The sequence below is a fragment of the Pleurodeles waltl genome, chromosome 2_1, assembly GCF_031143425.1.
Source record: "Pleurodeles waltl isolate 20211129_DDA chromosome 2_1, aPleWal1.hap1.20221129, whole genome shotgun sequence".
Classification (NCBI taxonomy): domain Eukaryota; kingdom Metazoa; phylum Chordata; class Amphibia; order Caudata; family Salamandridae; genus Pleurodeles; species Pleurodeles waltl.
In genome coordinates this window covers 386354685-386377430 of record NC_090438.1, presented here as the reverse complement: position 1 = coordinate 386377430, position 22746 = coordinate 386354685, and the positions used below count along the sequence as shown (strand labels likewise).

The 22746-nt window shown below is 41.4% G+C and overlaps 1 protein-coding gene across 2 annotated transcripts in view; it reads left to right on the top strand.

The window, feature by feature from the left end:
• Positions 1-2699: 2699 nt before the first annotated feature.
• The window catches only part of OCRL (OCRL inositol polyphosphate-5-phosphatase), a 659503-nt gene continuing 639456 nt past the window's right edge, over positions 2700-22746 (top strand). The window contains exons 1-2 of one of the 2 annotated variants that reach the window (XM_069212991.1): positions 2700-2774; positions 4509-4588. The gene's annotated coding sequence lies outside the window, so the exon portion shown is untranslated. Of the gene's footprint in view, positions 2775-4508; positions 4589-22746 lie in introns of those variants that run through there. The other variant, XM_069213000.1, reaches the window with a different exon arrangement.

Sequence of the window (22746 nt, the reverse complement as noted above, 5' to 3'; positions counted from 1 at the left end):
CATGAATTTGGAAAACATCTAGCTAGGGCTCTAGCAAAACGAAGCAGTTGGTACCTAGAAAACAAAAGCAAAAGTCAGCAGCAAACATTTCAGCATATACCTGTCCTTAAGGATCAGCAATCAGCATTAGTCTTCATCAGGGGGTCATCAGAATGAGGACAGAGGAAGATGGGAGGTGAACAGTTTAGAATCGGGGCTCTAAGTTCTCTGAACCATCAAGTTAATGTCTAGGGCAAGCAAGAAAGCACTAGACTTTAAGCATCAAGTGCTAAAGTAAACACCAGCATCATTGAATGGAGCATAAGAAACAGCCCTGAATAGCAAAAATACCAGAGTGTCAGCAGACAGGCTGGCAAGTGTCAAAGTGACAGATGAGTCTCATGAAGAGTGTCACAGGAATGAATCTCAGAATTCCAAGAGCAGTGTGGTTGAGCTAAAGTTGTCCCACATTGTCATTGGTTAGCGACATCTTGCGATAGCATTAATCCATCAGATAAGATGAAATTCACAAATCTAAGGTATAACTAAGCAGTCTTTCACATGCCGATGAGTGGGTGTTCTCCATTTGCGTAAATCAGTCGATACAACAAGAATCAATTTATAGATCCTTCCGTTTTCTATCAGTAGGGCCATTGTTAGTTCCTGGGAACGTTGCTTTCCCATGCGCTTGCAAGGTATTCTTTGTAACAACTCCAGAACATGCAGAGTTTACACACATGTCCTCGAGAGAAATTAAATTTTGTTAATATAGCTCCACACAAGTTCTGCATTAAACAAAGCAATTATTATTCAGCAAGCATGGGATCATTTTACTAACGTTGCATTTTCAGTAATATTGGCAATCATTTCAGCCTAGGCCTCGCTAACTTGAGGCTTTTAGTTAGCATAGGTACGTTCATAATGTTTAGCTAGGAGTATGACAGATTACTGCATTTGGATATTTATATGAACTCTTAAAATGTAAATGCATTATTAATAATCAACTTCGTATTTAATGGTTGCCAATCAAGAAGGCACATTTTTCAAGTTACACGTTATTTTCTATGTTGATACATTTTCTACATTAATGAAATGCGGAGATACATTAAATAATTTTTAATGTTAATTTCAGCACCCAAAGACACATCAGTTGGTACAGCGTACGGCATTCCTAGTTCTTTTTTGCCCTGAGCTGCGCCCTCAAAATAGATCTTTCCCCCATTCAAAATTACTGTGGTTTGGAAGGGGTTATGTCGTGGACCTCACTGTTCCTCTTTCCGGGTTAGTTCTGTCTTTTGTTGACCTATCGTCGTCTTTTCCTAGGCGGGATTTTTTTCGGACTTCTTTTTAAGAGTTATGGTGCTTACTTTATACTTCCGGGAGCTTTGAGCTGTTAGGTGGCTAAGCCTCCTTCGACCAGCAGAGGGCAACCTGAGCAGGGGGGCTTTGTAGAAGCCTGCCCTCTCTCCTCTCCGCTCTTCGGTGCTGCCGGAGCCGGTCTGGAGAAGAGACTTCCCGGCTGGGCTGGGTTTGATGATAGGGACCCTGTTGGCGGAGGCAGCACGGGCACGTCTGTCAAACAGGAGAGGACTCAGCAGCCATGCAGGAGCCGAGGCCCAGCGGCGCCGTCTCCATATATCCTGAGCGTAGTTTGTGGATTGCAGGAGAGAGAGGCAGCTCGGGCTTGGGAAGGGCAGGCACTGTCAGCTGCGGATTATAACATGTACTGGGGGCATAACTGGCTGGAGACCACCCTGCAGCCGAGAGAATGAAGGCTGGGCACTCAACTAGAAGAGTGTGCATGTTGGCAGCAGTGAGAGAGTCTGCGAAGCGATAGTGAATTATGATTGCAGAGGGAGTTTCTGGCTTCATCTTTAGCGTATCTCTGTGAGCAGAGTTTGCAACAACAGTGGATGTGACGGGCAGTGGAGTGGTTGTAGTGAGTCACTGCAGGGGAAGGGACAGTGAAAGGACGGTGACAATAAGTAGAGTAACTACTCGAAGAATTGTGTGGCAACGGATGAGATGGAGGCGACGGACAGCGAGCTGTGTTGATGAAAGCTGAAAGAGCAGCTCCGCAGTGAGACTGTGCTCTGAACAGTAGTAAGTGGGAGCAGTGTGTGAGGTGACTGCAGTGGGATAAGTGCATCGGGTAAAGGATATAGGTATGCAGTGGATGCTTGGGCTGCGCTTGCAGCAGGGCGAGGGAAGCCACTGCTGGGATAGAGTACTGATTGTTGTGGATTGCTATACAAGAGTATTCCTAAGTGTCACCAGGTGACCAAAAGCCTGCCAAAGCATGTTTGCAGAAGAATGCCTTTATTTAGTGTAAAACTTTACATAATGAAGTGGCGTATAAAAGTCTAGTGGCTGATACTTTGAAATCAGGTTTTTGACATGCCTTACTGTCATATGCCCTACTTGTGATATCACAACATGATCGTTGTTAGAAAAAAAAATGTCGCATGATGCAAAACTACTGCATGACTTATTGGCAACAGTTGGCCGAAAAGCTCACAGTATACTAGAGTTTGGAGTACAGAATCGGACGCTAGTCTGTATGCGTGTTTTTAACAGAACAGCCACATCTTGTTTTGTTTAGGTGGTGCGTGTTGGCTTACATCTGCTCACGCCTAATTAGCTTCCACGCTGTTTAGATACATTTCCTAATATTTGATGCATAAAAATGATAACATTCTTTAACTGACCGCTACTGCTGTGAAGGGTCATGAAGTGAAGCCTGGCCGCCAAGAGCCATGTTCTCTGTTGCTAGCCAAAGAGAATGGAAAACACTTGTAAGTACTTCGAAAACATTTGAGATTTTTTCATAAATGTTGTTCTGTGGTCTTGGAGGGTGGTATGGTTGGCCCTAATTAGATACTTGATGAATATATCACAGATAATGTCACCGTTTTTACTATGTATGTGTATGTGAAATATGCATGGGTATGGTTTTTGTGCGTGTGCATATTGTTTGAACTTTGCACGTTTGTGGAATTTTATGCACTCCTCTTATGTGGGTCATTTTTAATGTTTTTCCTAGTTTAGAAAATTAAAGGGGATATTTGCAATGGGCGGCGTCATTAAGGAGTTGATTTTTCAATATTTTGCATATATAAGTGAAACAAACATAGGAGTGTAAAATGTTGCATCTGCAGCGGAGAAGGATGCATACCATCTAGATCGTTATATTTCTGTTGGCGCAGACAGCTTTTACTCTGGCGAAAAACACACTAGTTGTACAAATTTCTCCCACCGTCATAAGTGTGCTTTAGGGACGGAAATTGGTATTTGATTTGTGGAACCTTGGGATGTGTGAACACTCACTACTTTGTAGAAATTCAGAAGCATTTTTTTGTGTGAATTTTGTGCTCTTCTGAATCTACACTGCCTGTTGTAAGCATACCTTTTGCAAAAATGGAAGAGTTCAGCGTATTATTTCTCTTTAGGTTACATGAAGGATTTATTCACATGGAATAACGTTTTCAGCGTGAAGATCACTTTGGCAAAAAATGTCCAGTTGCACATTTAGTCTTACCTAATAGCTGCACCCCCACCTCTCATTATACTTCAGAGTAATTCATGTCATGAAACCTGCTGGAGAAAACAATTATGGTACTAAAGAAATGAGGCTAAGTAAAGACTGATTGAAAGCAAAACCTTTGAGTTGGTGACCTGTAGAATCTTCTCATACTTCAAGGCAATACACGACACTCCTTGCAGATCTAAATGCTTTCCTGTAGGAGATTCACAAACAATTTACACATGTAGGTTTCACCTATAGACATAAGAAAGTTGATCTCCATTCTTAAATTTGACATCCTGAGTCACAAAATCTGGATTTGCAAGCAAATATGTTGTGACTCAATTAGAAAAGTCTGTCTAATTTCGAGTACTTTTTACCTTTTTGCTGTGAGAACGTGTGTAAAAGATGGGTGGTCCTTCAAAACAAAGTCGGGTTTTGGAGACTCGTAAAAGCTGTGTTGTACCCCACAAAGCCTTTTGAATATTAACCATCCAAAGGTTGATGCAGGTGAAATACCAAGGAGGCAAAAGGAAATTAACCATTGCCAAATGTTGTGGAGAATGAGACTTATCCACATCAAAAATCATTCTCCCATGTGTAAAAGGAAAATAAAATGCAGTGCAAATACCTGATCCGCCTAATCCTAAACAGGTGGATTTTCCATGATGGAAAATCCCCATGTCAAAAGTTTACGGTTTCAAGGCATGCTCCTCAAAATCTACAAGAAACTTGCACTTCCTAGACCTCTCTAGTTTCGTGAGTCACACTAGCATCCTTAAACCTGCATAAGAATAGACTTATTTCTGCTCTCTTAGCTATACAGTTGTCTTTGTTGATCAGGTACCCGGTTGGCAGCTGCAGAGGTTTTGGTATCCTAGAGAATTCCATGATTCCCTCAACAGTTTGTTGGTCTTACATTTTGAAATAGGGTAGGAGCACAGTGCTTTCAGAACAGGCTAACATTCTCTCCCCAATTATTATTGTTGTTTGATTTGTTTTGTAGATTGATAATCCGCCCTGAAGGAAGGACCTCGAAAGGCGATGACATCATCCCTATTACCAATAGCTTTCAATGTGTGCAAGGTACAGTGCCCTTTTATTTATGGATTCCTGTGTGCTGTATTGTAGTGGATTGGGAGAGCACATAGAAAGAATGGAGAACTAGGTGTCACTTGTTGCATCTGAAATGGAAAGCAAATGCACTTTTTGCAGTGGAAAGAAATTAATCTCATCGAGGATAGCTCCCATTTTGATAGTTATGTTATTTTTAAAGAGATGGGGAACCTGTAAAGTTTAGATTTTCCTATCCCGGAGCCTCCCGGGGGTGGGGGAACTGAAACACTTTCTGGGGTCACAACTGTATCCACAGTGCTTGATCGGAGCAATTAGGCATTTATTTTTTTATTTTTAAGAAAACCTAGTTCCCAAACACTGTTTACAGTTCTCCGGTTCTGTTTAGGTGCTTGGGAAAGTTTTGCTCTTTATATATCTTACAGTGACACCCTATAAAAGGATATTTGAACATCTTCAACTTTTCTAGAGTTCTATAGTATGGTCCCTGTGGCACACCCTTTCACATTTTGATTATTACCTTTTGTTTTCCTAATGACGTTTCTAGAATTAATATATCAAAAGCAAGCAAACAAATGTAATGCTATCTGTATGTAACCACCAACTCCATCTTGACCACTGACTACATTTTGTGCTTAGCTTCAAATGCCATCACATTGGTGGCGCTGGTATTTTTCCATGCACATCTTGTTAATAAGTTTTCGCTTTTCTCCTCAGGGAAGGGAACATAACATGGGGAATGCAGTGGTGATAAGAGTGTACAAGGATGAGAATGTTTATGGCAGGGAAGAGTATGGCTTGGTCTTAGAAATACACCTTGGGATCTGACCAATCTCTTTGTGTGTTTTTCAGCACTGACCAAGTAGAGCCAGCGCTTGAATTTCACACCTCACTTGAAGGGAGGGGGGGTTACTAGAACCTTCCTCTTAAGTTTTGTTTAAAGTATATAAGGTGGGGAAGCCTGGCACAGAGGCAAAAGGAACTAATTCCTGAGGGTGGACGCATTGCTCAGGAAGATCAGAGTCCTATTGGGGAAATTCTTCCTGTCTCAGCTGTTCTGGGTTCCACAGCTTGACGATGGCAGACAAGGATGATGTTGATTTTGATCCCCATGGTGATGCATTTTTAAAATCGTAACTATCTAGCTTCACTTTGTACATGCATAAATATACTTATTCACTGCATATATACACACACATATATATATATATATATATAAATATGTTATATTCATAATTGATACGTTGCATTTTCTCTTATTATTTTCCAACTGCTGCAATTATTTTAGTAGTTGCACATGTGTTGCTACATTCAAACTAAGTGCTCACTTTATTATTTTCGTATGTTTGTGTTGGATACATGGGAAGTGCCTTAATTAATTCATTATGCAAAAAGAATAGAGGATGTACGGAATGCATAGCAAATCAAACTTTCACCCCCAGTCACAAAGATCTGGGTTTAATCCAACGTTTTTTTGCTCACCACGCCACCCCAGGTTGGACCCAGCCATATGCAAATCAGTCTTGACCCTGTTCCTCATGGGAACAGTCCAGCCCGAACGCCCAAGCCAGGTCCTCCCTGGACCGGAAACAAGCATCCTAGGACCGGTTTCAGGGTATCACCCTTCATCAGCTAGGCTCAGGTCCAGAAGTGTACTGATTTGTTGAGGTCAGAAGTCCAGTTCATATACCCACTGGTGCCTTTGAAGTGGGAGAAACTTCAAAGAGAGGCCTTTGAAGTGCATAGAGTCTCTGTCCTTCCTGCCCAGACTCACTACAGGGGGTTATACAACCCTTTGTGTGTGATCAGGATAAACCCCATTCAGGTGTGTCGCCTCCCCCTCCCATCCTGGCCAGGATGGGCCATCTGGATGTTAATTATTCATCAGTCTCACTTAAGCTGTGACTGTCTGGAAAGAATGCACAAGAGCCCATCTGTCACCCACCCAGGAGTGTATTCGGAGATGGGTAGAAGGCAGTAGATCATTTAAGGTAAGAAATGCCAACTTTCTAAAAGTGTCATTTTCAGAATCACAATTTAAAATCCAACTTCACCATCAGTAGTGATTTTAAACTGTGACGCCATAGACACCAAACTTTGGGTCCCTCTCACACTTATATAATGTAATAAGGCACCCCAATGTTAACCTATGGCAGAGCTAGGCCTTGCAGTTGTGAAAATTGTTATTTTTTTATTTTTTATTTTTACTACCTGTGCATATACAACTTAAAAGTACATGTCTGACTTTTTAAGTACACTGCACCCAGCCATTGGGGCTGTCCAGGGCCTACTTTAGGGTGACATATTTATTAAAAAGGAAGGTTTGGGCCTGGCAAGAGGATTAACTTGCCAGGTCGACTTGGCAGTTTAAAACTGCACACACACGCTCTGCAATAGCAGGCCTGAGTCATGTTTTAAAGGGCTACTGAAGTGAGTGGCACAATTAGTGCTGCAAACCTACTAGTAGAATTTAGTTAACAGGATCTGGGAACAGATAGTGTACTGTACTGTGGACATACAAATAAATTAAATATGCCAATTGTGGATAAGCCATTGTTTCGATGTTTTAAGCAGAGGGCATATACGCTTTAGCACTGGTTAGCAGTGGTAAACTGCCCAGAGTCCTAAAGCAAGAAAACATTAAGTCAGCAAAACAGGGGGTCAGAAGTAAAAAAAAAGTCAGGGGATACCAGGCCAAGAATGACAAGTTTAACAGTCACTTAGGCCTATTCTGTCTTACTATGCCATTTGTAGGATGTTTATATAGGAGGGACAGTCCTTAAGTGATTAGTATCTTTCCGATTGTGAGCAGCCCCCCAAGGAAATTCTGTCCTACTTCAAATTAAAAAGAATCCCCATGTCTCTTGAGATAATGTAAGGAATCTCACAGTGTCCTGTACTTTTTAATGTGTGTGTGCATCCTCTGTTCAACATTAGATTGTTTGAGGGTAAACTCTGCCTTGAGCAAACAACACACAGATCCTCCTTCATTTGTATGCTCTGTCTACTAGCTCCTTCCTCAACCTTCAGAATTGCATGCCAGCAGTAGTTCAGTGGAAGGGGCATAATCCCCTTAAACCATTGGCATGCGAGATCTTCCCACACTACTTTGTAAAGTCAAATCTATGGGTATTATCCTGCACACTAATGGTCCCTCGACATGCAGGATAATGCTGTATAGAATGAAGTCTATGTTCTGCACCTGTTTAGTTGAGCTTTGCCTAAAAACGATCAAGGTTTCTGTTGTCTCAGTTTCTTGTTGTTTAGGGAAGACTACTGCTAGAGAGTTTATGTGGGATTAGCCTTAGCTAATATTTATACTATAGTATACATTGGTGCGCTTCTTTTATTATCTAAAGAAAACTATATACATGCAGCATACACGGAGCACTCATTTTGCTGGTAGTGGAAAAGTAAATCCATTTAAAATGTTTATACAAATGCACAATGTCTTCTGTAAGCTTGAACACTTACCCATTGTTTCCTGGTTTACACCTGTATTCCAGCCTCCTCCCTTCACTCTAAAAACATGCTTCTGAAGTCCCTAGATTAAGACAAATGGTTCAACCTAAGGACAATAAATAAGACTGTTGGGCCGTAGAATGTGGAGCAACCTGCTGATACAGAAGGGGTCGGTTGCTTCCCACTTGGTCTTTAGAAAAGCCCAATAACATTTTTATTTTATTGTATTATATTGCCGCATTTGTATAGCTTTTACTACCCCTATGTGGGGCGCTTAAGCACTTTTGTACATGAGTAGTACACTACATCTTATAGAGTATGGTTAAAAGGATGTTGTCTTTGTTTTGATCCTGTGTGGGAAGTGTTTCCATGTTGCGCATGATAACCATCAAAATGTGGTTATCATGTATGGTACGCAGCATGTAGCAGTGTGTTGGATAATGACATGTGAGAGACAGACGCACAGTTTAATGGCTTTCAGTTTGCTTGTAGCTTTTATTAGCTCTGCAGGTCCCTTTATGGTATTTTTATTTGAAACTGTCTGCTTACATAGTTACTGTACTGAGTTGGGCAAGCTGAGGTTTGTGTGTGGTTGTGGTTCTCCTGTAGCATGATTGGAGAGTAGGAGAGGCAGAGAGATCTGTTGGGATGGGCATTTTTATTATCATCCCATATTTGAGTGTCTTTGTGAGATGTACAGAAGCAGTCAGATTGTATAGATATTTGGGACTGGCAGTGGTAGACTATATTGAAGACCCCCAAATTGTCGATTAATGTGAGAGTGTCCTTAGGTGAAATTGGGTTGTTGATTGACTGGGGTGTGAACCCTTGTCAAGCAGCAATCACATACCTGTTGGGGTGATGCACAAGCCAACCCTGAATTAACCTGAGCTCAACCTTCTGGTTGCTTGGCACAGAGCAGTCAGGCTTATCTTACAGTCAGTGTGTGAAGTATTTTTGCAATACTTCAAATAGTAATAAAGTAAAAATGCCACACAAAAAGAATCCCACACCAGGTTAGAACATTAGAGGTATTTTTAATGAATAAAACCGACCAAAATGACACAAACCCAGTCAGTAGATCTGAGGTATGTAGTTTTAAAGATTTCAGTCAAAATAGCACCAAAAAACACAGAGCGCCAACTGTGGATATCTGGTCATGCTGGACCGGGACAGTCACAAGTTCAGGCCGACCGCAGTGGGGTGCAGGCCAGCTGTAGGGACCCAGTTAGGCTTGATGAATAAAGTACCCTAGATCCTGGTTTGCAGAGTGTTGGGAGGGTCCACATGGAAGATGCGTTGTGCAGCTGAAGTGGTGCATCAATTCAGAGATTTCTGAATTGGGATAAGGCTGCCGTGTGAGGGCTTGCATCTGTGTCAAGAATACTGTTGATCAGGGCTTGCAATGTGAAGTCTCACATTGAGGAAGCATTGCACAGTCGAGGCGATGCGTCTGTTCTTAGGAGCTGTGATTTAGAGGTCATTATTTTGTGAGGGTCTGCACTGAGGATGCGCCACACAGGAGTGATTCCTACGTAGCTTGTGATGCAAGTTTTTCCAGTGAAGAAGACCTATGCAGCAGTGGCAATGTGTTGATCCTGCTCGAGGTAACATTGGACAGCAGAGGAGGTGCTTCGATTCTGCTGAATCCACAGTGCTGGCAAAGCAGCTTAGGCCCCCTTCCAAACTTCCAGGACTGGTGTGGCACCACTTGCCAGGGTAGACTCACAGATTGAAGAGTCCAGGCCCTGGGGTCAAGACTATTGGAGCCTTCTGTCCCTGAGGCTCTAGTCTGGAGGCCAGGCAACTATCCCTTGAAGTCACTCTGGTTGTCACGGGTTCAGTAGATGCAGGTCCAGTCCTTCTCACCCAGCCAGAAAGACAGCGAACAACAGACCAACAGAGTGGTAGTCCCTTCAGCACCACAGCAGTCCTTCTTCCTTGTAGAGTACCTCCAGATCCAGAAGTGTACTGAAGAGTTGGTGTCTGGCATCCAATATTTATACCTGGGCCTTCCTTTGAAGTGAGAGAAGCTTCTAGGGGTTTCTCTTTAAAGTCCCCAGGCATTCTGCCTTCTCTGTCATGGCTCTAGACTAACTACAGGGGGTATGCAGCCCTTGGGTGGAGGCAGGACACAGTCTGTTCAAGTGTAAGAAGGTCTGTGCCCAGCTCTGCCCTTGCATCCTGCCAATGATGGCCCATCCAGGCACACCTAAGCTCTCTATTGTGTGTGGCTGTCTCGGAGGAGTACGCAAAACTCATCTGTCAACTACACTCAGTCATGTGACACAGACAGGCTGCAAGCATTAAATGGCTAAGCTAGGAAAATGACAACTTTCTAAAAGTGGCATTTTCAAAATTGTAATTTAAAACCTACTTCGCCACAAGAGATGATTTTTCCTTCCTATTCTAAAGACACCAAACGAACCGTTTACCTGCTCCCATTTGGAAATTAACACTTATTAATTATAATACTATTAGGCCTTGCGGTAGTGCAAAACAAATGTAGAAGTTTTTCACTACCAGGACATGTAAGATTTAACAGTACATGTCCAACTTTTTAAATAGACTGCACCTTGTCCTCTGAGCTGTACAGGTCCTTCTATAAGGGTGACTTACATGTATTAAAAATAAAGGTTTGCGTCTGGCAAAAAGTTTCATTTTGCCAGGTTGGCATGGCAGTTTGAAACTGTACGCGCATGCTGCAGTGGCACTACTGAGGCGTGTTTAAAGAGCTACTTGTGGGTGGCACAATCGAGGTTTCAGACTCACTCGTAGCATTTAATTTACAGGCCCTGGGTAAACATACTGCATCTTAGTAGATACTTACAAGTAAATTAAATGTGCCAATTGGATATAAGCCATTTCTACCATTTTTAAGTAGAGAGCACACATACTTTCGCATTGGTTAGCAGTGGTGAAGTGCGCAGAGTCCTAAAAACCAACAAAAATGATGTTCAGGAAGGTGAAGACTAAACGTTTGGGGAAGACCCTGCTCAAAGGGCCAAGTCCCAACAGATCTCTTCAGTTACCCCATACCTATTCTGTTTAGTGATGACTGTTCTTTTGACTGTGCAGTGCTGGTGGTAGACAACCCTCAAGCAAATATATCTTTTGTGATTTTAGGAGGTATAGGTTACAATTTGTTGCTGATCTCTCCGTAGTATGGTTTTGGTACATGTTATGTATGCATGCTAGGAAGTGCATAGTTATATTATGCCAAAGAGAACCACGGTTCAGCCCTCCTTAGCTTATCTACCTATCAAACATAGTTTGCTGGATAAGTTGTTTGCAATGCTTGGCTTCTAAGAAGAAGATTGTGATAGAATGTGCACCTGTTTTCTGGGCTCTGTTGCCAGGGTGTGGGTGGTGCAGTTATCTCAGAAATAGCCATGTTTTAAACTGTTGTTAAAAGTGTGTATGCTCCTAGTTGCTTCTAATGCTAGCTGGTAATGAGTTCCTGATTTTGGGGCCTTGTACTGAGAAAGTATTCTTATGGATTTATTATGGTAAGGTGGTATGATAACTGATGCAAACCTTCAGCAGTGTTGTATTTTGTATTTCTTGAATTTAACTCTTGTATCAGTCGTTTTCTCTAGGAGGCTCTGTGGACAATGCAGAGTGCCTTGAACATTTCCCTTCTAGTTATAGGTAGCCAGTTGAGTCACTGGAGTCATGCATTCCTTTGGGTGAAAGTAGAGAAGAAGCCTTGCAGCAATATTTGTGATAAGTTGTATTTTGTGTAAAATGAATGCCAGTGCACTAGGGTATAGGCTGATGGCAAAGTCAAGCTTAGAGTTTACAAGTGTGAGGATGACTTGCATTTTATATTGGTGTAGTTTGTGGGAAAATGCAACTTAGTGTTTTCCATGACTCGATAATTCATAAAAATGTTACCAGACTTGCAGGTCTAGTAACTCGAATAATCTGCTCAATCTAACTGTAATGCCATAAACTGTCAGATTATTTGATCCTACACAAGCATTTTATTTCACCAAGCCGCCTGTTTCCTGATTATCACTTAGGACAGCACCTTCAAATAATTCAGCCTGGCTACTGTACAAAGACACATGACCCCCGACTTTCCTCTTAGTCCCCTAATAGCGTTGTCATTCAGACAGGTGCTTTAATATTTCATAGTCCATGTTAAAGATTTCCCTTTAAATAATATATCACTAAAGCATGTGGCAGCACGCTGCTGTTTTTAGACAGCATATTTTCCATTGAAATAGCCATAACATTATTTCCCACTTGCATGCAATTTTACTGATAAAACTCTATAGCGTTCAGACAGTTATGTGTGGAAATTGGGATTCAGCAAATATTTATCATTTGCGCATCACCCAGTAAAGTGTTCTGTTTTGATTTTATTAAAATCTTTGATTCGATCACAGTTCAGAATTACCAAAAAGTGCTTCTCGAACTATCATATTTGGAATATCTGTAAATTTTATTCACAAGCTATTTAAATGTTGTGTGTTAGGAAAAAAACGACATCCTTCTTTCTTTTCACAGCCCTGAGCCCCTGCATGATTGTCAGACAGTGTACTTAAAAATAAATCCCCTAACTTTGCAGTCAGAGAAAGAAAAGTAATCCCCAATCTCCAGAATAAAATAAGCAGCAACTTGTAAGCAGACATAAGTTGACATTTGACCTCTGTCATTAAATGTGCAGCAAATCTGACAAGATAAAAACAAGATGTAAAGGCATGTTTACTTCTTATTTCTTTTCTGAATGAACATGATAACTTTTTTGCCAGCTCCAGGTCTCACCAGATTGGGTCAGTAGGCCCTTAAAATAGCACGTCTTGATAAAACCTGACTCTCCATACTGAGTGGGCGAGTAGATTTTTCGAGGACTGGTTTTCATTGTGTGAAAGGCACTCTTTGTGATGTTGTAGCATTCGGTATAAAGTATAGTTCTGCTAACGCAGATGTCTTAATTCGAAAGTTATAATGAATGGTTTTGTATTTTGAGTAATGACTTATGTAGAAAAATGAATAACGTAGAAAAATAATATGCACGTTTTGAAATTGTGACCTCGGAGATTGGCCACCACTATTCCCGAAATGTACTAAAATACGATTAATCCACATGAAATACTGAAAATGTATTAAATTAGTTGTAGTAATATGACATATTAAGGGTTATGAATTATGTTCTTGCTTATTAATTTTAGGCCTTAACTGAGCGAGTGTCTTGGCCTAGTTTTGCCAGGCCTCATGCAGAAGCTGTAATTCCTAGCGTTTAATGAAAAATACTGACAGAGTGAACTTACTGTGAAATGCTCATTGTTTTAATAAAATGCTTAGCAGAGGCTTTCTATGAGAACTGACTGACAGGAGATGAGGTCTCTCGTAGAGTAACTAAATGTGTAAGTGGTAAGGAACGACAAATGGCTCTGATAAGCCACATCCACCAAGTGTGACTGTGCCAGTTTGCGTCCGTATTCGGAATGAAGAAATACCGACATGAACTGGCACGGTCACACTTGGTGGACGTGGCTAATCAGGGCCATTTTTTGTTCCTTACCACTTGGATATCCCTGGCCGAACAGGGCCGGATCCTTTATCTGCCTTGGATGGCGGACTTTCTCTCCAATTTTCGAATACTTTTTTATCAGCCTTGACAAAGCCTAGGAGACGACTTGTTGTACACTGGATTGTTGCCAGTATATTGGCATTACCTTTGCACATTGTCAATAAAACTCTACTTGCACCCAAGTTGCTGTCCTCGACCTTGATTTTATGACCACTCGGATCCATCACACAGGACTGCTTGCGGTGTGCCCTGGTACTCCATATACCTACTCGTCATTACTGACTGCCCTCACAGTCAGTAACTCTGAACACTTTGGTGGACAAGTGTTCCTGCCGGGTTGGCAGCCACCCTATCTCCGACACTTGCTGTCACAAAGGACCTTTCTCAATGACATTGTTTCCACATATAGTTGGATGTGCGGGCATTTTTGGCATTCTCCACCCTTGTTGTTTGTGTTATATGAAACCGGACTGTTGATCTGACAGTAAGCGATAATATTCGCTAAAGTTAGAGAGTTGAGTAAACTCTGCTTTCTCAAACATTTATCCTAACAATGGTCCATTTGATATAGGCCTCTAGTTTGCTGGGTCAAATGGTGTGAGGTTTAGGTTTTTCTTTTTGAAAAATAGCTTTAAAGATTTTTGTTGGTGCTGGATATGAAGGTGATCCTGGTGGTCTGGCTTCAATGATGATATTGAGGCAATCTGGTTTTGACCATGTATTAAAGGTATGCATTTATGGATATTATTGGTCTCTCTGTGGTGGTTAGGTCATGTTTTGTGATGTTGTCGACATTCTACTTCATGAAATTTACAATCTTTGTAATTTGTGAGATCATTGTCAACCAATTCTTAGTAATGTGGTTTTTTTTTGTTGAGGCATTCTGGATTGTGGAATTCTGTATTTTATGGAGTTCTCAAGAAAGGCAGTATCCTTCAGTTATGCACATGGAGTAGAGGTGTGTTTTTGTGCTTCGGAATGCTGTTTTATAGGCTCTGTTCTAGTTCTGTAGCGTGCTTCTGTCTGTTTTGTCTCTGATTTTCTCCATTTTCTTTGAAGTATGTGGAGTTGTGTTTTCATTCTTTTGAATTTGTCATTAAACCATGTGGTGTTTTTTTCATGGTCAACTCTGGATGTTGTTTTTGTTGGTGTCTGTTTCTCCAATGCAGAGAAAAAACAGTTACAGAAGGTGTGTATGTCTTTTGTCTGCATGTTTATTGTTTTTTGGTGTTGAATTGTGTTTTAGGTTGAAGACTTTAAGGTTAGTTGTGATAGCTGTGGTTACGTTCTTTTTGTCAAACTGTATGTTGAGGTGAGAATGTATAGATTTGTGCGGCCCAGATGGGTGCTGGTTAATGTATCAAGTGGAACGTCTTTAAAGTTGAAATTGCTGTGTGGTGTTAAGAGAAGGGAATAAGTAATATTTGGAGTGTGGTGATATCTTATCATCAAGGATTCATAGCCGTCCATGGTGAGATGTTCAATGATTGCTATTTGTATTGTTTTATTATGGATGACAGCTAGTCCTCCTCCAGTTTTACCAGTATGACTTTTGTTAATGATTTGAAAATCAGGAGGGATGTCTTTGTGGCATGTGGGTGCAAAATCTTTGCTGAGCCATGTTTCTGTAATGAGGAACAGGTCCAGTGTTTCTGGGAGTTGGTCAAAGATCTCAAAGTGATTTTTGTTCATGGAACTTGCATGGAACTTTAGTGTTTGTATTTCTTTTTTCATGTCCTGGAGTAAGGCTGGAGGGCATATGGTTTTTGGATGCAGCTGCCTTGGGGTGTATTGCGCTTGTGGCCTTCGGTGGAGAATGGAAGAGAGGTTGTTTGGTTGGAGAAATAAGGACTTTTAGATATGTTTGTGGAGGGTGTGGTCCTTTTTGGTGGATTAATGTGTTGTAACTGCTGTTTTGTCTGGTGATTTATGTAGTTTGGGGAGATGTAGTGGGAAGGTATGACTAGGGAGCCTTATGCTCCTAAATTTGCATCCTCATTTTATTTTATTTTTTTAGTTACATTCTGACAAGTCACATGTTTGTAGGTGGTTATTGTGCTTGGTTGAAGCAGTGCTGCTCCCTCTAGTTTTAAGGTTTTGCTGTTAAACATCAGTAAGAATTGTTGGTTCTCACTGTGCTCCAAATAATAAAATAAACCAGTGGTCATGCTTTCTAGCATCTAGTAGCAGGCAGTTTGATTTGTTTGAAACTTCAAGTAAATTGTGAAGCATTTGGATTAATTCTCTATTGCTCAATTCTTATGGCAAGTCTGGAAGATAGTATACCAATGGCTGTAGAGATTAGAATTCACATCAGCTTTATAAGAGTTTAACTGTGGTGGATTCTCAAGCAGGCAGCTAAGCAATTTCCCCATATTTGAAAAGGTGAGACTTGAGTTATCTTGTTTATGTTTGGCATGTAATTAAAGTGTTGCCAGTGACCTAGCAGCGGAGGCATTGTCTTTGTACATGTATTTTATTCCATTACCCTGACCATTTTCAAATGTGCACTTTCACCTTCAGTTGTGCTGACCTTTTCTTGCGAGCCTCACGGAGTGATTTAATAAATGTAATTCTTAGACTAAGCGTTGCATACCAGAAATTCCTTTCAGTGTGTTTTATCTTGGTCTGTAGTGAAGCAAAACACTTTGGCGTAGTCGGCAGGATAAGGGGAGGTTATAAGTTGAAAGTGTACGATTTAAAAGTGAAAATGTGTTTGGCAAAAAGTCAAAAGCGGCACCTGCTTATAAAAACCTGTGTAAACAGTGTGTTTATCAAATCCCTGGATGGTGTTGGGAACCTTAAAATGTGTTAGCTAATGAGTTTTCACATTTAGCTGGTTTATCGGAAAGTTGGGATGAATGCTTAAGTGAAGCAAAACAGCTATAAAAACTGTTACGTATATAAAGTGAGCTTGGTAAGTCTGTGCAGTGTAATGTTGTGGTTGTTGTTATTTAGAGAAAAGGAAATTTCCAGAACAATCAGTAAAGTTAGGTCCCCTTAGTTAAACAAGCAGCTGCTTACTTTTATCATACAGTAACTCGACACAGCATTTCTTTGTTAATTTTACTTCATCAGTTATCTTTACCTTGTCTTTACTAATGCATTTACTTAAACCAAAAATAATAGCTTTTCAGCTAAAGTAAATAACGTTAACTTTTAGGGTCAAGTTTGAGACTAGCATTAATGTTAGGGTACGGAATAGTCTTAGAGTAATAGTAAAGTCTCTAGTAAAATCTCAGCACTACGATACGATTAAACCCTTAACTGCTGAGGCTTAGGTGCTAAGCCTCTTGTTTTTAAATGACTAAACTATAGCATTTGTATTTATTATGGACAAATCGTGACGTGCTGTGCAGGAAAGTACATTTTTTCTTTTAAAAATGACATTACCACGAGGTTTGGAAAAAAACAAAAAACTCTTCCCACCTTTCAGGAACAGGCAAAGCTGAAAAGAAAAACATTTATTTAACCACAGTCTTTGCATTTTTTTTAGATGGTAGTGTATTCATCCTTTTTTGTGGTTTTACCTGCTTAAAGGTTGGGGTGGAAGCAGGTGTGAAACCCATAGGTAAACTGTCAAAGCAATACATTTCTAAATTTCAGCAAGGGGTCATTTGATTAAAACATATATGGTTTTCCTATGGGAACTAATTGGTGAAACAAAAAAAAACGAAAATAAGTAGGAGAAAATTAAAAATAAGTGACAACTTAGGATGAGTATTTTATAGGAAAACGTTTTCATGTGTATTCTTTTGCCCCAATGACCAATTCACTAACTATTTACATTCCATTGCATCTGTCTGACCCTTCTGGTTGCAGGAATATAAAGTGCTTGTTGTTTTTTTTAAACGTGTAATGCACAGGGTTAACAGCTGAGCTGCAGCTAATAATGATGTTGTATTAGGTATTGATTGGGCATCAGTATCTGTGGTAAAATCTAATGAATGAAAGAAGGATTCTGAATAGTGGAACTGTTATTATCAATTTAATTTCTCTCATTTGTGGCTATCAAGTGCATGCCAGTGTTTACAAAAGAACATCTTGCAAAATGCCCTCTGTATAGCAGGATAGGTAATCCCAAATTTACGGCGTACAAAGAGCCACTGTTCCTAAACTACATATCTTCCCCACATAAAAAAAGTGCATAGGTTTCCTTCAGAGTTAAAGAATAGTAGTCCTGGTGAAAACTTGTAACTTCTGATGTCATTGATGTCTTCACATTGCCATAGTTTTGATTTGTCCCAATGACATGAATTAAGTCCACATTGGAGACTGTGTTTTAATTGGGACTAGTGTAAGAGCGCAGGGTGGTAAAACATTGGCTGTAAGTGCAAGATTGTGTGTCAAATAAATATAGGAAAATAGCCCTTTTCCTACCCATTGTGGTGCATGAAAGGTAATAAAACATGCAGGGATCCATGCAAACCACATCACCCAGGATTCCCCTAAATCTTTAGATTTCAAATATACCCGGGTTGGTAAGGTTCTCTGGCCATTGGCTAGCCCACATCCTGAACAGCGAAGTGACAGGACATAGATTTTTTTGGCTATGGTTTTGACATATGGTCTGGCAGAGAGGAGGTAACCCCGACCCGTGAATCCATCCACTCCCCTGCCCTCCCACCCCATGGGGGCAGAGGCATTCCTATGTTCAGGGCATTCAACTCAATTCCATTTCTTACTGTCTTGTCCCCTGGTAGTCTAGTTGGATTTCACACCTCTTGTGCACAGATTGGGGTGTTTACCACCTATCTGCCTATGTTCGTGGGGGTGGGGGAGGTGGGGGCAGTGGGCAGACTCAAACACCAGGGAAATAATGGAGAAATGGATTAGGGTGAAGGGATTGCCCATCTGGTACAACACTGCATCCCCCAAACCTGGGTACCAGACAGTCCTTGTACCACCAGGGGCATCCAGAATTGGTGGGTTTACCTTATCTGTTTTGGCCTATGTGTCAAAACTATGTCCAATGGAATCAACATTTCCTCTCACTTACCATGGAGATGCTTTGAGAACCCGGGTGGGGGGGGTGCAGAAAGCCTGTTTTCTGTTTAGCAGTGAAGATGCCTGGATGTCTTCAACCCAGTTTTTCAAGTTTGTTCTTGGCAACCAGTGGGTTTTCTGCTGTGGTTGGCGGATGCAGTCTGGTAGTAAGTCTCGCAATCTGGCCCCCTGGAGGCTCAGAAAGATTGTTGTGACCTTTAGGAGTAAGATTCAGCCCGATGCCAGGAGAGTCAACCCCACCCAATTAATATAAAATAATCCCTAGTTTTCTAGTCGCCCTTAACCCACCCCTGTCCCAAATGGGAGATTGGGAGTTAACTGTACCAATTCTTCCCAGAGGGAAGAAAGACTGTTGGGAGCTGTTGAGACCATAAAGAGGTGGGGCACAGCCTTTCCCAAATATTTGGGGTACACAGTGCTGGAGACCTTGATCTTGCCTTTGCAGGCTCTCCCTTCTCTGTTGTCTGAGTGGATCCACACTTGGAGATTGGCCTTTTGCTGCGATCCGGATGCAGGGATCCACAAGGAAAAGCACCTCTAGAAAGGGGACGTTGTCCTCTTTGCAGTGGTATCTCTCCTGCTTCGATTGGTGCTTGGGAGCTGAGATATGGCCCCAGGCACCGATTAGAGTAAAACCAGCCAACACCAAATTGCACTGGCTGCGCTCACTTTCACGTTGTGTGATGTTAGCGCGCTGCTTGTCACAGTGTAAAAATAAATAATCTCTGGAACGAGGCAAAACTCTTCCCTCGCATCCCAAACTTACTTTAAAAAGAGAAAAACACATTTAAAAAACGAAATGTTCACATCCTCTCCACTAAGGAGGTAATGCGGAGGATGAGAACATCTTGTTCTCCGCAACCAGCAGGTAAATGTTTGATTTTATGATGAGGAATAAGGTTCCGGTAAGGATTACATTTATGAGAAATAGAAGAAGTGAGGGATGAACAAGGTGGTGATAAGGTAATGAGAACATTGGTGATACGCAGAAGAATTAGATGAAGTGATTTTGATTTGAAAAAGGCTGCCAAGTAGTTGGCAAGTTAGTAATATTGTTTCCCTCAAGCAGTTTTTGTTCATGACTGATCTGCTGCTGCAAGGTTATCTGAAGTCTCATTTTTGTGGGCACCTGACATTGCATGCTACTTTTGCCTGGAAAGAGATTTTGTGCTATGTTTCTCTATAACTTTAACCACATAGGGTAACCTTAAAGTATAGCAGTACGTTTGGTATGTACAGGTGGCGGGGCAGTGAAAGCAAGGTTTTATTCTTGATGATGGTGTAGAAATGAAATAGGGTCTGTTCATTGTAATAGTTTAATAACTCCCTAAGACTACCTTGTGGTGGCTCTGGCATTTCCATGCTACTTGTGCTATGATTATGACATTTATTGTTAAACCTTGTGTAAAACACATGAAGAGGACAGAGTGATTAGCTTATAGTCTGTGATGTGGTAGCTCACACACCATACAATGTCGAGAGCACAAGCAACATTTTTATATTGTCATGTAAACTGTTGATAACCTGGGGAAGGTGAATCAAGAGAGGAAGGCTAAAGGTCAGCTGAATTCTGGTCACATCAGAGTGGTGGCAGGAGGATCAGCCATTTGATTTACTGGATTTTATAATGAGGATCTGCTCACCTGTGCTGGGCAAGCATCAGACAGTAAAGTGAAACAAGTATTAATTTGTGGCCAAGAACTGCAATTGTAATAGCTATACCCATCTAGTAGTCTTTCAGAAAGAACTTGCTGAGAAATAATATTTTCTTTCTCTGGTAACAATTTATTTGAAAGTAAAGGACATTGTAGCTGAATTCTTCTTTGAGTCTATCCTATATTGCGTTCCTGAAGAATATGTACATTTTGCTGTGGCCTAGTTTGAGCGCCCTCAGGCTACTAAAAATTAATCTGCTCTTATCCTTTTGAGAGTATTAATAGAAAGGACCTAGTTGGAACAAATAAAAGAGCCTAGTCTGAATTTAAATCCTTATTCCCAGGATTTCCATCCTGTTTTATGTGGAAGCCCTTGTTACATTTTTTTTGTCCTTATCTGGCCAGTGAGAGCATCACAGAGTTATCACACCGGGTAGTGATGTTGTGTGATGTTTGCCACCAAGGACATCGCAGAAAGTGAATTGACAGGAAATTTCAGTGAATTAGGTCTTGAAGTCAAAATAATAAAAGGAACATATATTCCTAAGTATCAATAGTCATAATATTAATAATAAAACATCTAAACTTGTCTAAAATGAACACAACTTTATCACGTTGTCAGTTAATCAAAGTACTGTTATCAGTGTTATGATACAATGCAGTAAACATGCAGGGTGTCATTTTTAAAAGTAATGGAATACTAAATAAACGTGTACAAATATGGAGAAAGTGTTTACTGCTGCTGAGGATGTAAATCTTGGTACCTACTGACTGACCTCTGCAGACATAACATCAACATTAGGTTAGACAAGCATTGGATAAGCCAATAAATAAGTTTGACATTTCTATGGTGAATATAAGGAAAGGAGGAAACAAAGATAGAGAACAGGCAAAACTGAAAACACCAGGTTGTTGCATAATACACCATTTTGTTTTGTGCAAACGTGGATCAATGGAGTTTGAAAAAAATGCATTACCTTGTTTTAATGTACATTAATTATACCCATCAGCCTGTCCCCCAACCATACGACTTGTGCTTTTTCCCTTGTCCATTGATGAGTCCAACCTTCTTGAAACACTCTGAGATTAAAGGTAGTCTTGTAAATTGTAGGAAGCTGGCTCTGTACATACTATATCAAAATGAGATCTAGTGTGCACACTGTCCAGGGGTTCACCAGAGGCTTAACAGAGGCTAATGTAGATGATACTAATGCTCTCTTTTGTGGTAGTGAGTTTGAGCAGTTAGGCGTATCAGAGGGTAGTGCAAAGCATTTGTTGTTCACACACAGGAAATAAAGAAAGCACACTGTCAATGACTAACTCCGGCCCAATGGTTTTATATAGCAAATATATATTTTGTTACTTTATTTCTAGAACCAGAAGATTCAGTTTACAGTTACGTACATTTGCTTTGCAAGTAAGTATCAAACATATGTATCAGCACCACTTTGCTTCAATTTGGCAAGTTAAACGGTTTTCAAGAAAATAGCAAATATCTGTTTTAATAGTTGACACTGCAATTTTAAGAAACAGTTCTGGGAAAGAAAAGTTAGTATGGTTCTGAGGTAAGCACAAGACTTACAGTTCCAGTCTCTGGTTGTTAGGCTGTCCACAGGTTGGGGTTCAGGTTAACCCCGAACACCCACCACCAGCAACACCGGGCCTGCCAGGTACAGAGGTTAAAGATGATGCAAGAAATAAAATGGGCTCCTATGGAGACTGGGGCGCTCTGAATCAGGCCTGCTTGCAGGTAAGTACCCACGTCTTCGGAGGGCAGACCTGAGGGGTTTAGGTGAGCATCCGGGGGGCACTGGTCAGCAGCAAACACACACCCTCAGTGGCGCAGGGGCGACCGGGTACAGGATGCAAACACAGCATTGCGCTCCCAATGCTTTTCAATAGGGGGACCCCAGGGGTCACAAAGATGCTGCAGGCTAGGTCTAGAAGGTCGGTTCTGGAAAACCACAGGCTGGACAAGGGAAGGGTCACCTGCTGAATGTTGCTGGACCGCTGGTTAGGTTCCCGAGGTCAGGGGGCTGAGAGTGCAGGGGTACCTTTAGGCATCTGTAATCTTCGTCCGGTTCTCTCGTGGTCAGGGGGTCATCTGGAATTAGGGTGGAATTAGGTGGCCATGCGGGGTCAACGCAGGGTGGACACAAGGTCAGAATCGCCTGGGGACCTGCTCTGGACTGGTAGGCTACCTGTACACAGACTGTGGGCATCTGGTGCCGAGTTGGCAGGACTCGCTGATCTGGGGCAGTTCTGAAGTCCTTTGCTGGAGTTTCTTTCTGGACAGGACCACTGTCCACATCAGCTCTTGTTCCTCTGGTGTGCAGGCAGTCCTCTTGAGGCTTTTAAGAGATTACTGGTCCTGCAGGGTGCACCACCTTTTTGTAGCTGGGCTTCAGAAGCTGGAGACAGGCCTGCAGGGCTGGGGCCAAATCAGTGTCTTCAGTTTTTCCGATGGGGGTCAGCTTAGCAGTCCCTCTTCTTTCTTCTTGTTG